The sequence below is a fragment of the Triticum urartu genome, chromosome 3A (assembly GCF_056163025.1).
Source record: "Triticum urartu cultivar PI428250 chromosome 3A, HENAU_Tu73, whole genome shotgun sequence".
NCBI classification, from domain to species: domain Eukaryota; kingdom Viridiplantae; phylum Streptophyta; class Magnoliopsida; order Poales; family Poaceae; genus Triticum; species Triticum urartu.
Genome location: NC_141875.1, coordinates 518,679,197 through 518,692,834, shown reverse-complemented (window position 1 = coordinate 518,692,834; position 13,638 = coordinate 518,679,197).

Genomic DNA, 13,638 nt, shown 5'->3' with positions numbered 1-13,638 from the left:
GAAAGTTAATAAGCTTGCTAAGCATCTTGCCAGCATTATGGGTACCCAGGATATTGTTTCTTGAACTCTTCTGAAGTGGTTTCAGTTCTGGACTTGTTTTGCTGCGACGTTTATATGCTGCTTTGTTCCCTATATTTGCACTGGTGGCGAACTTTTATGCCCAGTGGATGTAATATGTGTAATAGCCGTGATAGCCTAGCATAAGTTACTTGCTTATTTATTTCCTTGTTGTCTTGTTTATTTGTTTGCTTGTAGTCAGTCTAGTTCATTTTCCACGGTTTGCTAGTGGCTGCAATAACCTATATTTTAAAACTAGGCCACAATAACCATGGGCTAATATTTACTGTAGTGACAGTGGGCCTCCTACGGGCCGTAGAAACAGTGGGCCTTCTACGGGCCGGAGAAACAGTAGGCCTTCTACGGGCCGTAGAAACAATGGGCTTTCTACGGGCCGTAGAAACAATGGGCTTTCTACGGGCCGTAGAAACAAGGGGCCTTCTACAGGCTGTATCATCAATGGGCCTTATACGGGACGTATGATCGATTGGCCAAACATGGGCCAATAACAGGCCGCATTATGGCCGTAAACGGGCCATCGTTAATAGGCTGTATTTCATGACGCTATGAAAATGGCCCAACGTATTAACGGACCACAAACGGGCTGACTGTAACCACGGACTGAATTTGGCCCACAAGGAGAAAATGACAGTAACGGGCCGTAAGTAAACGAATGCTGGAAATGAGCCCAAGAATAAATGGGCTCTTAGAAGGCCGAAAGATAACATGGGATGGAAACGGCCCAATGGAATAACGGGCTGTTTAATGGGTATAAAGTGATACACTGTTCATTACGGGCCAGTTTCACCAAGGGCCGTTAATGGGTATAAAGTGATACACTATTCATTACGGGCCAGTTTCACCACGGGCCATTAATAGGCCAAGATTTACATAGGGCCTCATATGGGCCGAAAGAGGTCATGGGCCATACATGGGCCAGAAGTGAAAACGGGATGGAATCATATTGGATGGCCCAGATGACACTACTGGGACTAATTCGGATAGGGCGTAACGGGCCTTGGGTTAGCGGGCTGTAAATAGGCTATATGCGAACATGTCGTTAACAGACTTTCCATGGGCCGACCCGCCACCTTTTGACCAAGTCAAACGGGCCGGCCTTTTCATAGGAATGGGCCTCTGTTGGGCCGTGCCACGTGTCGACGTATCATAGGCGCCTTCTGTCCAATGAGTGGATGACATCTGTCCCAACGATGAGCCGACATGTGTTTCCTCCAGCCAATGATGATTTTACACGTGGAAAATCCCCATTGGTCAAGGTTGTTAACGGGTTATCGGATCCAAAACCCGACCCGATAGCTTAACGGTGTTCCGTTACGGTGGATGGCACGTGTCGGTCACCCTTGACGAAAGCACTTCTGCGACGCGCGATTTATCGTCATGAAAGTGCACACTTCCGTGATGATAATTTTGGTAATGTCATGGAACACTTCTACGACAGCACAGGTATGACTATCTTGATTCTGTCATAAAATCGTCATGGATGTAAATGCATGACAAAAAATGCGACCTACTGTGACAAACACGTATCATCACGGAAGTGTATTTTTTTGTAGTGTAAGCATCGCAACCCCAAACTTCAAGAATGACAACTTAGGTTTCTTGCCAAACCACAGTTCATACAGTGTCGTCTCAACGGATTTAGATGGTGCCCTATTTAAAGTGAATGCAGCTATCTCTAATGCATAACCCCAAAACGATAGTGGTAAATCGGTAAGAGACATCATAGATCATACCATATCTAATGAAGTACGGTTACGATGTTCGGACACACCACTACACTGTGGTGTTCTAGGTGGCGTGAGTTGTGAAACTATTCCACATTGTTTTAAATGAAGGGCAAACTCGTAATTCAAATATTCGCCTCCGCGATCAGATCGTAGAACCTTCATTTTCTTGTTACGATGATTCTCCACTTCACTCTGAAATTCTTTCAACTTTTCAAATGTTTCAGACTTGTGTTTCATTAAGTAGATATACCCATACCTGCTCAAATCATCTGTGAAGATCAATGATACCCGCCGCGAGCCTCAACACTCATTGGACCGCATGCATCGGTATGCATTATTTTCAATAAGTCAGTGGTTCGCTCCATTGTTCCGGAGAACGGAGTTTTAGTGATCTTGCCCATGAGGCACGGTTCGCAAGTATGAAATGATTCATAATCAAGTGATTCCAAAAGCCCATATTCATGGAGTTTCTTCATGCGCTTTACACCAATATGACCTAAACGACAGTGCCACAAGTATGTTGCACTATCATTATCAACTTTGCATCTTTTGGCATCAATATTATGAATATGTGTATTACTACAATCGAGATTCAATAAACCATTTACATTGGGTGTATGACCATAGAAGGTTTTATTCATGTAAACAGAACAACAATTACTCTCTGACTTAAATGAATAACCGTATCACAATAAACATGATCCAATCATATTCATGCTCAACATAAACACCAAATAACATTTATTTAGGTTCAATTCTAATCCCAAAGGTAGATGGAATGTGCGATGGTGATCATATCAACCTTGGAATTACTTCCAACACACACCGTCACCTCGTCCTTAACTAGTCTTTGTTTATTTTGCAACTCCTGTTTTGAGTTACTACTCTTAGCAACTGAACCAGTATCAAATACCGAGGGGTTGCTATAAACACTAGTAAATTACACATCAATAACATGTATATCAAATATACCTTTGTTCACTTTGCCATCCTTCTTATCCGTCAAGTATCTATGACAGTTCCACTTACAGTGACCATTTCCTTTGCATTAGAAGCACTCAGTTTCAGGCTTGGGTCTAGCTTTGGGCTTCTTCATGGGAGTGGCAACTTGCTTGCCATTCTTCTTGAAGTTCCCTTTTTCCCCTTTGCCCTTTTTCTTGAAACTAGTGGTCTTGTTAACCATCAACACTTGATGCTCTTTCTTGATTTCTACCTTCGCCGATTTCAGCATCGCGAAGAGCTCGGGAATTGTTTTCATTATCCCTTGCATATTATAGTTCATCACAAAGTTCTAGTAGCTTGGTGATAGTGACTAGACAACTCTGTCAATCACTATTTTATCTGGAAGATTAACTCCCACTTCATTCAAGCGATTGTAGTACCCAGACATTCTGAGCATATGCTCACTAGCTGAGCTATCCTCCTCCATCTTGTAGGCAAAGTACTTGTCAGAGGTCTCATACCTCTTGAGATGGGCATGAGTCTGAAATACCAATTTCAACTCTTGGAACATCTCATATGCTCCGTGGCATTCAAAACATTTTTGAAGTCCCGGGTCTAAGTGATACGTCTCCAACGTATCTACCTTTCCTAACGCTTTTCCTCTTGTTTTTGGACTCTAATTTGCATGATTTGAATGAAACTAACCCCGGACTGACGCTGTTTTCAGCATAACTACGATGGTGTTGTTTTTGTGCAAAAATAAAAGTTCTCGGAATGGAACGAAATTTTGCGAGGATTTTTTATACCAATAATACGAATTTTTGGAGCCAAGACCTGCTGGAGAGGGGCACCTGGGTGGGCACAACCCACCAGGGCGCGCCCCCCTCTCTTGGCGCGCCCAGGTGGATTGTCCCCACCTGGTGGCCCCGCTGACCCTGAAACCAACGCTAGAAATTCCTATTTTTGGAGAAAAAAATCAGAGAGAAAGAATTATCGCGATCCACGAGACGGAGCCACCGCCAAGCCCTGTTCTTCCTCGGGAGGGCAGATCTGGAGCCCGTTTGGGGCTCCAGAGAGGGGGATCTTCGTTCTTCGTCATCACCAACCCTTCTCCATCGCTAATTCCATGATGCTCCCCACTGGGAGTGAGTAATTCCTTCGTAGGCTCGCTGGTCGGTGATGAGTTGGATGTGATTCATCATGTAATCGAGTTAGTTTTGTTAGGGCTTGATCCCTAGTATCCACTATGTTCTTAGATTGATGTTGCTATGACTTTGCCATGCTTAATGCTTGTCACTTTGGGCCCAGGTGCCATGATTTCAGATATGAACCATTTATGTTATCACCATTATATCCATGTTCTAGATCCGATCTTGCAAGTTATAGTCACCTACTACGTGTTATGATCTAGTAACCCCGAAGTGACAATAACAGGGACTTCTTCCGGTGATTACCGTAGTTTGAGGAGTTCATTTATTCACTATGTGTTTCTTTGTTCGAGTTCCCTAAAAAGGAGACCTTAATATCCCTTGGTTTCCAATATGGACCCAGCTGCCATGGGAGGGTAGGACAAAAGATGTGATGCAAGTTCTTTTAATAAAGCACGTACGACTATTTACGCAATACATGCTTGCATTATATCGATGAACTGGAGCTAGTGCCAAATAGCCCTAGGTTCTAACTATCACATGATGAATATCATCCAACAAGTCACCGATCCAATGCCTACGAACTTTTCCATATTGTTTCTGCTAAGTTACTACCTCTATCATCACTGTTATGCTTGCTACAAAATTACTGCTATCACAGTTACTGTTACTATTGCTGTTGTCACTACTATCAAACCACTTTGCTACTGATCACTTTGCTGCAGATAATTAATTTCCAGGTGTGGTTGAATTGACAACTTAGCTGCTAATACGTTCAAAAATTCTTTGGCTCCCCTTGTGTCAAATCTATAAATTTGGGTTGAATACTCTACCCTCGAAAACTGTTGCGATCCCCTATACTTGTGGGTTATCACTAAGCCATAAAGCATGGTGCTCTAAACTATCAAGTAGTCATTATACTGAGCTTTGCCAAACGTTCATAACGTCTGCATCTGCTCCTGCAATAGGTCTGTCACCTAGCGGTGCATCAAGGACATAATTCTTCTGTGCAACAATGAGGATAATCCTCAGATCACGGACCCAGTCCGCATTATTGCTACTTTCATCTTTAAACTTTTCTTAAGGAACATATTAAAAATATATATAGGAGCTATATCGCGAGCTATTGATCTACAACATAGATATGCAAATGCTATCAAGACTAAGTTCATGATAAATTAAGTTCAGTTAATCATATTACTTAAGAACTCCCACTTAGATAGACATCCCTCGAGTCATCTAAATGATCACGTGATCCATATCAACTAAACCATGTCCGATCATCACGTGAGATGGAGTAGTTTTCAATGGTGAACATATTTATGCTAATCATATCTACTATATGATTCATGTGCGACCTTTCGGTCTCCAGTGTTCCGAGGCCATGTCTGTACATGCCAGGCTCGTCAAGGTTAACCCGAGTATTCCGCATGTGCAAAACTGTCTTGCACCCCTTGTATGTGAATGTAGAGCTCATCACACCCGATCATCACATGGTGTTTCGGCACGACAAACTGTCGCAACGGTGCATACTCAGGGAGAACACTTATACCTTGAAATTTTAGTGAGGGACCATCTTATAATGCTACCACCGTACTAAGCAAAATAAGATGCATAAAAGATAAACATCACATGCAATCAATATATGTGACATGATATGGACATCATCATCTTGTGCCTTTGATCTCCATCTCCAAAGCACCGTCATGATCTCCATCATCACCGGCTTGACACCTTGATCTCCATCGTAGTGTTGTGGTCGTCTCGCCAACTATTGCTTCTACAACCATCGCTAACGCATAGTGATAAACTAAAGAAAATACATGGCGTTTGCATTTCATACAATAAAGAGACAACCATAAGGCTCCTGCCGGTTGCCAGTGACTTTTACAAAACATGATCATGTCATACAATAACGTATATCACATTATGTCTTGACCGTATCACATCACAACATGCCCTGCAAAAACAAGTTAGACATCCTCTACTTTGTTGTTGCAAGTTTTACTATGGGCTTCTAGCAAGAACCGTTCTTACCTACACATCAAAACCACAACGGTGATTTATCAAGTTTGTTGTTTTAACATTCAACAAGGACCGGCCACAGTCAAATTCGATTCAACTAAAGTTGGAGAAACACACACCCGCCATCCACCTTTATGGGCGGTGAATGAGGTCATGTAAGTTTGGTCTAGGCTGCTTCATCCAACAATACCGCCAAATCAAAATAAGACATTGGTGGTAAGCAGTATAACAATCACCGCCCACAACTCTTTGTGTTCTACTCATGCATTTCATCTATGCATAGACTTGGCTCGGATACCACTGTTGGGGAACGTAGCATGCAATTTCAAAAATATTCCTACGCTCATGCAAGATCTATCTAGGAGATGCATAGAAACGAGAAGGGGAGAGTGTGTCCACGTACCCTCGTAGACCAAAAGCAGAAGCGTTAGCTTAAAGCGGTTGACGTAGTCGAACGTCTTCTTGATTAAACCGATCAAGCACCGAACGTACGACACCTCCGAGTTCTGGACACGTTTAGCTTGATGACGTCCCACGAACTCTTGATCCAGCAAAGTGTCGAGGGAGAGTTCTGTCAGCACGACGGCGTGGTGACGGTGATGGTGAAGTGATCCACACAGGGCTTCGCCTAGGCACTACGTGAATATGAATAGAGGCGCAAACTGTGGAAGGGGGTGCCGGACATGGCTACTAATGTTTGTTCTATGTTCTAGAGTGCCCCCCATATATATAGGTTGGAGGGGAGGAGAGGCAGCCAAGGGGGCGCCCCAAGTAGGAGGAATCCTACTTGGGAGCCTCCCAATTTGGCCTCCCCCTTCCATATCCATCCAGAGGGGGAGGAAGGAGGAGGGAGGAGGGAAGGAAGGGGGAGGCCGAATCTCTCCCCTTCCTTTCTCCCTTCTCCGCTTTCCTTCACCCTTATTTTGGCCTACATGGGGCGCACCAGCCCCTTAGGGGCTGGTCTGTCCCCCTCTTGGCTCATTAAGGCCCATGTAGTTGTCGGGGGATGCCCGGAACCCCTTCCGGTGACCCGATATGCACCCAGTACCCCCAGAACACTTCCCGTGTCCGAATAGCATCATCCAATATATGAATCTTTACCTGTCGACCATTTTGAGACTCCTTGTCATGTCCGTGATCTCATCCAGGACTCCGAACAACATTCGGTCACCAAATCACATAACTCATGTAATACAAAATCCTCATCGAATTTTAAGCGTGCGGACCCTACGGGTTCGAGAACTATGTAGACATGACCGAGACACCTCTTCGGTCAATAACCAACAGCGGAACCTGGATGCTCATATTGGTTCCCACATATTCTACAAAAATCTTTATCGATCATTCCGTAATGACAACATATGTCATTCCCTTTGTCATCAGTATGTTAATTGCCCGAGATTCGATCGTCGGTATCTTCATACCTAGTTCAATCTCGTACCGACAAGTATCTTTACTTGTTCCGTAATACATCATCCCGCAACTAACTCATTAGTCACATTGCTTGCTAAGCTTATTATGATGTGCATTACCGAGAGGGCCCAGATATACCTCTCCGATATTTGGAGTGACAAATCCTATCTAGATCTATGCCAACCCAACAAACACCTTCGTTGATACCTATAGATAATCTTTATAATCACCCAGTTATGTTGTGAAATTTGATAGCACACAAGTTTTTCCTCCGATATCCGGGAGTTGCATAATCTCATAGTCAAAGGAATATGTATATGACATGAAGAAAGCAATAGCAATAAAACTGAACGATCAACATGCTAAGCTAACAGATGGGTCTTGTCCATCACATCATTCTCCTAATGATGTGATCCCATTCATCAAATGACAACACATGTCTATGGTTAGGAAACTCAACCATCTTTGATTAACGAGCTAGTCTAGTAGAGGCTTACTAGGGATACGGTGTTTTGTCTATGTATGCACACATGTATCAAGTTTCCGGTTAATACAATTCTAGCATGAATAATAAACATTTATCATGATATAAGGAAATATAAAATAACAACTTTATTATTGCCTCTAGGGCATATTTCCTTCAGGTACTACCGCAGGAGGTGGGTGGCATATGTGCTTTCGCATCTGCAACCCCAGCATGGTACTACCGCTTCCAGCACGATAGTACTTTTTTACTGCCACTGGAAGAGCGGTACTACCGCCCTGTGTGCGGTACTTCCGCTCGGGCGGTACTACCGCGCTATCGAGAGCGCGTGGGGGTTCAGAGCGGGCAAGGGGAGTTCCAACCCCCCCATACCCATTCATCTCTTCCCTTCACTTTGTCTCTCTCTCCTGCCCAAGAACGGCACCTCTCCTGCCCAAGAACAACGCTGGAAGACCTCGCTGAATCTCCGTTTCCGGCGGCTCTCCTCGCATTCCGATCGGTGGGATCGATCCCCATCTCACCCTCTTGCCATGGAACCCGATATCTCCCTTAGTCCCTCTCTCTTTTCCCCGTTGTTGTGCTTCTAGGTTTTGGGAGATGCATGTGTAGTTCTTGTGATCTTTGGCTAAATCTTTGCAAGAGAGGAGATTGTTGGAGAGTGCTAGTGCAGTAGATATGCTATTTGGTGTGATGCAACAGTGTAGTTTTGATCAATGGTAGTACCGATCTACATTTATGGATGTTTCTAGATCCGTTCTTGCAAGATGTTGTTCCGTGCGGTACTACCGCTCCTCCCAGAGAGGTACTACCGCCCGCTCGTGCAAGAACCGCCCCGTACGATACTACCGCTCCGCTGGAGCGGTACTACCGCCCGGTGCGCGCAAGTAAAATTTTACTTCCGCTCTAGGCGCGGTACTACCGTGCCAACCTGGCGCAGTACTACCATGGCTAGAGCGGATGTAAAGTTTTATGTCCGCATCCTGGCCCGGTACTACCGTTGAGTAAAAAATTACTCTGTTTTGTCCACTCAGTCTCATTTCTACTTGTTTCGTTTGGTTTTGGCCTTTGTCTTTGCAATAATCCTTCTCGTTTTTCTCGTGTGTTTGTGTTGTGTGTCATAGGTGGTGGTTCTGGTTCCAATGTCCGGCGCTCAAATCCCACCCGTGACACGAGCTCCAAGCGGCTTTGCAACCAAGAAGCTCCTGAGGGGTCCAGTGCCCCACAACACAAAGTCAAGACCACAGCTACCAAGATCAAGGAGCCAAATGTTGGCATGGATGAAATGCCTCAAGCGGAGTTTCTGATTCAAAGGAAGCTCAACCCCTATGTCAACCCTAGGGAGATCACAAGGGGAAATGACTTGTTTTGGATCAAGCAACAAAATCTCATCTTCCTAGAGGTGATCAAGGCCAAGCAGAACACCTATGTGCTAGTTCAGTGGATTGACATGAATCATTTGAAGAAGAACCGGGCATATTTTGGTGAGACTCCAGATTTGGTGGAGCAATTTGGCATTGAGGAGTTTCTCACGTTTCACATGGAATTTGACCCGGAGATTGTGGCCCAGTTCTTTGCCTCTGTCCATTTCCACACGGATGACAAGCGGACCATGACTTGGATGACCAACGGAAAGAGGATGACTGCTGATTGGAAGGAGTTCATGGACATGTTGCACGTTCGTGATGAGGGGCTAGACGTGTCCATTGGTGTCCTCCCACATGCCAATGCCGAGTCTGCCAACAAGAACAAGCTTCAACCCTTCCTTGTTGAGAAGAAGTTACCCAATGACAAGAAGACTTATGTGCTGAACCCATTCCTTGACATCATGCACCGGATCTTCCGCAACACTCTTTTCCCTCGCATAGCCGACAAGGGCAAGGTGCATTACTACCTCGTGGATATGATGCTCATTTGTGAGGAAGCTTGTCGCAAACTACCTAGACAACTTGATGTCTCTCATATCATGTGGACCATCTATGGACCTTACTTGCACCTCTTGATCTTGAAGACTTGGGAGAAGCTCTTTCCAGGTGAAGAGTTTCTTGCTCCCAACTGGATTCGCCATGAGCCTATCAAGCTACGCAACAAGAGCAAGTGGGCTAACACCACTACCCGGGCAGAGGCCGAAGCTGCTCGCATGGACGTTGATGAGGATTAATACGTCTCCAACGTATCTACTTTTCCCCATGCTTTTCCTCTTGTTTTGGACTCTAATTTGCATGATTTCAATGAAACTAACCCAGGACACGCACTGTTTTCAGCAGAACTACCATGGTGTTGTTTTTGTGCAAAAATAAAAGTTCTCGGAATGGAACGAAACTTTGCGATGAATTTTTATACAATAAACAAGAATTTCTGGAGCCAAGACCCACCGGAGGGGGGCACCTAGGTGGGCACAACCCACCAAGGTGCCCCTCCCCCCTCCTGGCGCACCTAGGTGGGTTGTCCCCACCTGGTGGCCCCGCAGACCCTGATTCCAACTCCACAAATACCTATTTTTCTAGAAAAAATTTAGGGAGAAAGAATTATCGCGATCCACGAGACGGAGCCGCCGTCACCTCCTGTTCTTCATCGGGAGGCCAAATCTGGAGTCCGTTTGGGGCTCCAGAGAGGGTGATCTTCATTCTTCGTCATCACCAACCCTTCTCCATCGCCAATTCCATGATGCTCCCCACCGGGAGTGAGTAATTCCTTCGTAGGCTCGCTGGTCCATGAGGAGTTGGATGAGATTCAATCATGTAATCGATTTTGTTTTGTTAGGGCCTGATCCCTAGTATCCACTATGTTCTAAGATTGATGTTGCTATGACTTTGCCATGCTTAATGCTTGTCACTTTGGGCCCGGGTGCCATGATTTCAGATTTGAACCGTTTATGTTATCACCATTATATCCATGTTCTAGATCCGATCTTGCAAGTTATAGTCACTGATGACCCACAAGTATAGGGGATCTATCATAGTCCTTTCGATAAGTAAGAGTGTCGAACCCAACGAGGAGCAGAAGGAAATGATAAGCGTTTTCAGTAAGGTATTCTCTGCAAGCACTGAAATTATCGGTAACAGATAGTTTTGTGATAAGGTAATTGGTAACGAATAGCAAGTAATAAAAGTAAACAAAGTGCAGCAAGATGGCCCAATCCTTTTTGTAGCAAAGGACAAGCCTAGAAAAACTCTTATATGAAGGAAAGTGCTCCCGAGGACACATGGAAATTATCGTCAAGCTAGTTTTCATCACGATCATATGATTCACGTTCGGTACTTTGATAATTTGATATGTGGGTGGACCGGTGCTTGGGTACTGCCCTTACTTGGACAAGCATCCCACTTATGATTAACCCCCATTGCAAGCATCCGCAACTACAACAGAACTATTAAGGTAAACCTAACCATAGCATGAAACATATGGATCCAAATCAGCCCCTTATGAAGCAACGCATAAACTAGGGTTTAAGATTCTGTCACTCTAGCAACCCATCATCTACTTATTACTTCCCAATGTCTCCCTCTAGGCCCAAACAATGGTGAAGTTTCATGTAGTCGACGTTCACATGACACCTCTAGAGGGATGACAACATACATCTTCTCAAAATATCGAACGAATACCAAATTCACATGACTACTAATAGCAAGACTTCTCCCATGTCGTCAGGAACAAACGTAAATACTACTCACAAAGCACATTCATGTCCATAATCAGAGGGGTATTAATATGCATAATGGATCTGAACATATGATCTTGCACCAAGTAAACCAACTAGCATCAACTACAAGGAGTAATCAACACTACTAGCAACCCACAGGTACCAATCTGAGGTTTGGATACAAAGATTTGATACAAGAGATGAACTAGGGTTTGAGATGAGATGGTGCTGGTGAAGATGTTGATGGAGATTGACCCCCTCCTGATGAGAGGATCGTTGGTGATGACGATGGTGATGATTTCCCCCTCCCGGAGGGAAGTTTTCCCGGTAGAACAGCTCAGCCAGAGCCCTAGATTGGTTCTGCCAAGGTTCCGCCTCATGGCGGCGGAGTCTCGTCCCGAAAGCTTGCTTATGATTTTTTCCTCGACGAAAGACCTCATATAGCAGAAGATGGGCATCGGAGGGCCACCAGGGGGCCCATGAGGCAGGGGCGCGCCCAGGGGTAGGGCGCCCCCCACCCTCGTGGCTGGTGGGTGGCCCCCCTCTGTTACTTCTTGCGCTCAGTATTTTATATATATTCTGGAAATAACTCCTGTCAAGTTTCAGGAGTTTTGGAGCTGTGCAGAATAGGTCTCTAATATTTGCTCCTTTTGCAGCCCAGAATTCCAGCTGGCGGCATTCTCCCTCTTTATGTAAACCTTGTAAAATAAGAGAGAATAGGCATAAGTATTGTGACATAATGTGTAATAATAGCCCATAATGCAATAAATATCGATATAAAAACATGATGCAAAATGGACGTATCAACTCCCCCAAGCTTAGACCTCGCTTGTCCTCAAGCGAAAGCCAAAATCGAAAAATATTTCCACATGTTTAGAGATAGAGGTGTCGATAAAAATAAAATATGGACATGAGGGCATCATGATCATTCTTAGAACAGCAACAGACACACACACACACACATATATATATATATATGATCTCTTATGCTAAACTAACAATTCAATCACAACTTCAAATATGAATCATAAACTTCACTGAGAACCAACAAACTCTAATCTCAGTCATTGAGGCAATTCCAATTTATCATAACGTAGGAAAGAATCAATATAAGAGCTTTTCAGCAAGTCCACACACTCAACCATCTTTTAGTCTTTCACAATTGCTAACACTCACGCAATATTTATGGGTATGAAGTTTTAATCAGACACAGAGAAAGATAGGGGCTTATGGTTTTGCCTCCCAACGTTTTACCTCAAGGGTAATGTCAACAATAATAGTTCATGAAGACTCACATCCAATTAGCTATATATATTTGTATCTTTCCAACACATTATGCTTGCCAAAGGATAAAATATGAAAAGGAAAGGTGAAGATCACCATGACTCTTATAGATAAAAGTAAAAGATAGGCCCTTCGCAGAGGGAAGCAGAGGTTGTCATGCGCTTTTATGGTTGGATGCACAAAATCTTAATGCAAAAGAACGTCACTTTATATTGCCACTTGTGATATGGACCTTTATTATCCAGTCCATCACTTTATTTCTTCCATATGACAAGATCGTATAAAGCTTATTTTCTCCGCACTAATAAGTTATACATATTTAGAGAGCAATTTTTATTGCTTGCACCGATGACAACTTAGTTGAAGGATCTTACTCAATCCATAGGTAGATATGGTGGACTCTCATGGTAAAACTGGGTTTAGGGATATTTGGAAGCACAATTAGTATCTCTACTTGGTGCAAAGAAATTGGCTAGCATGAGAGGGCAAGGCAAGCTCAACATGTTGGATGATCCATGACAATATAATTTATCTCAGATGTAAGAAAACATAACCCATTATGTTGTCTTCCTTGTCCAACATCAACTCTTTAGCATGTCATACTTTAATGAGTGCTCACACTCATAAAAGATGTCCAAGATAGTATATTTATATGTGAACCTCTCTTTCTTTATTACTTCCTATTAATTACAACGATGACCAAAACTATGTTTGTCAACTCTCAACAACTTTTATTCATCATACTCTTTATATGTGAGCTCATTACTCTCCATAAGATCCATATGATCCCTTCGTTTCTTTTTATTTCCTCTCTTTTATTTTATTCCCTCAAGATCATAGCAAAATAATCAAGCCCTTGACTCAACACTAATCTTTATTATATATATAGCTCACGGA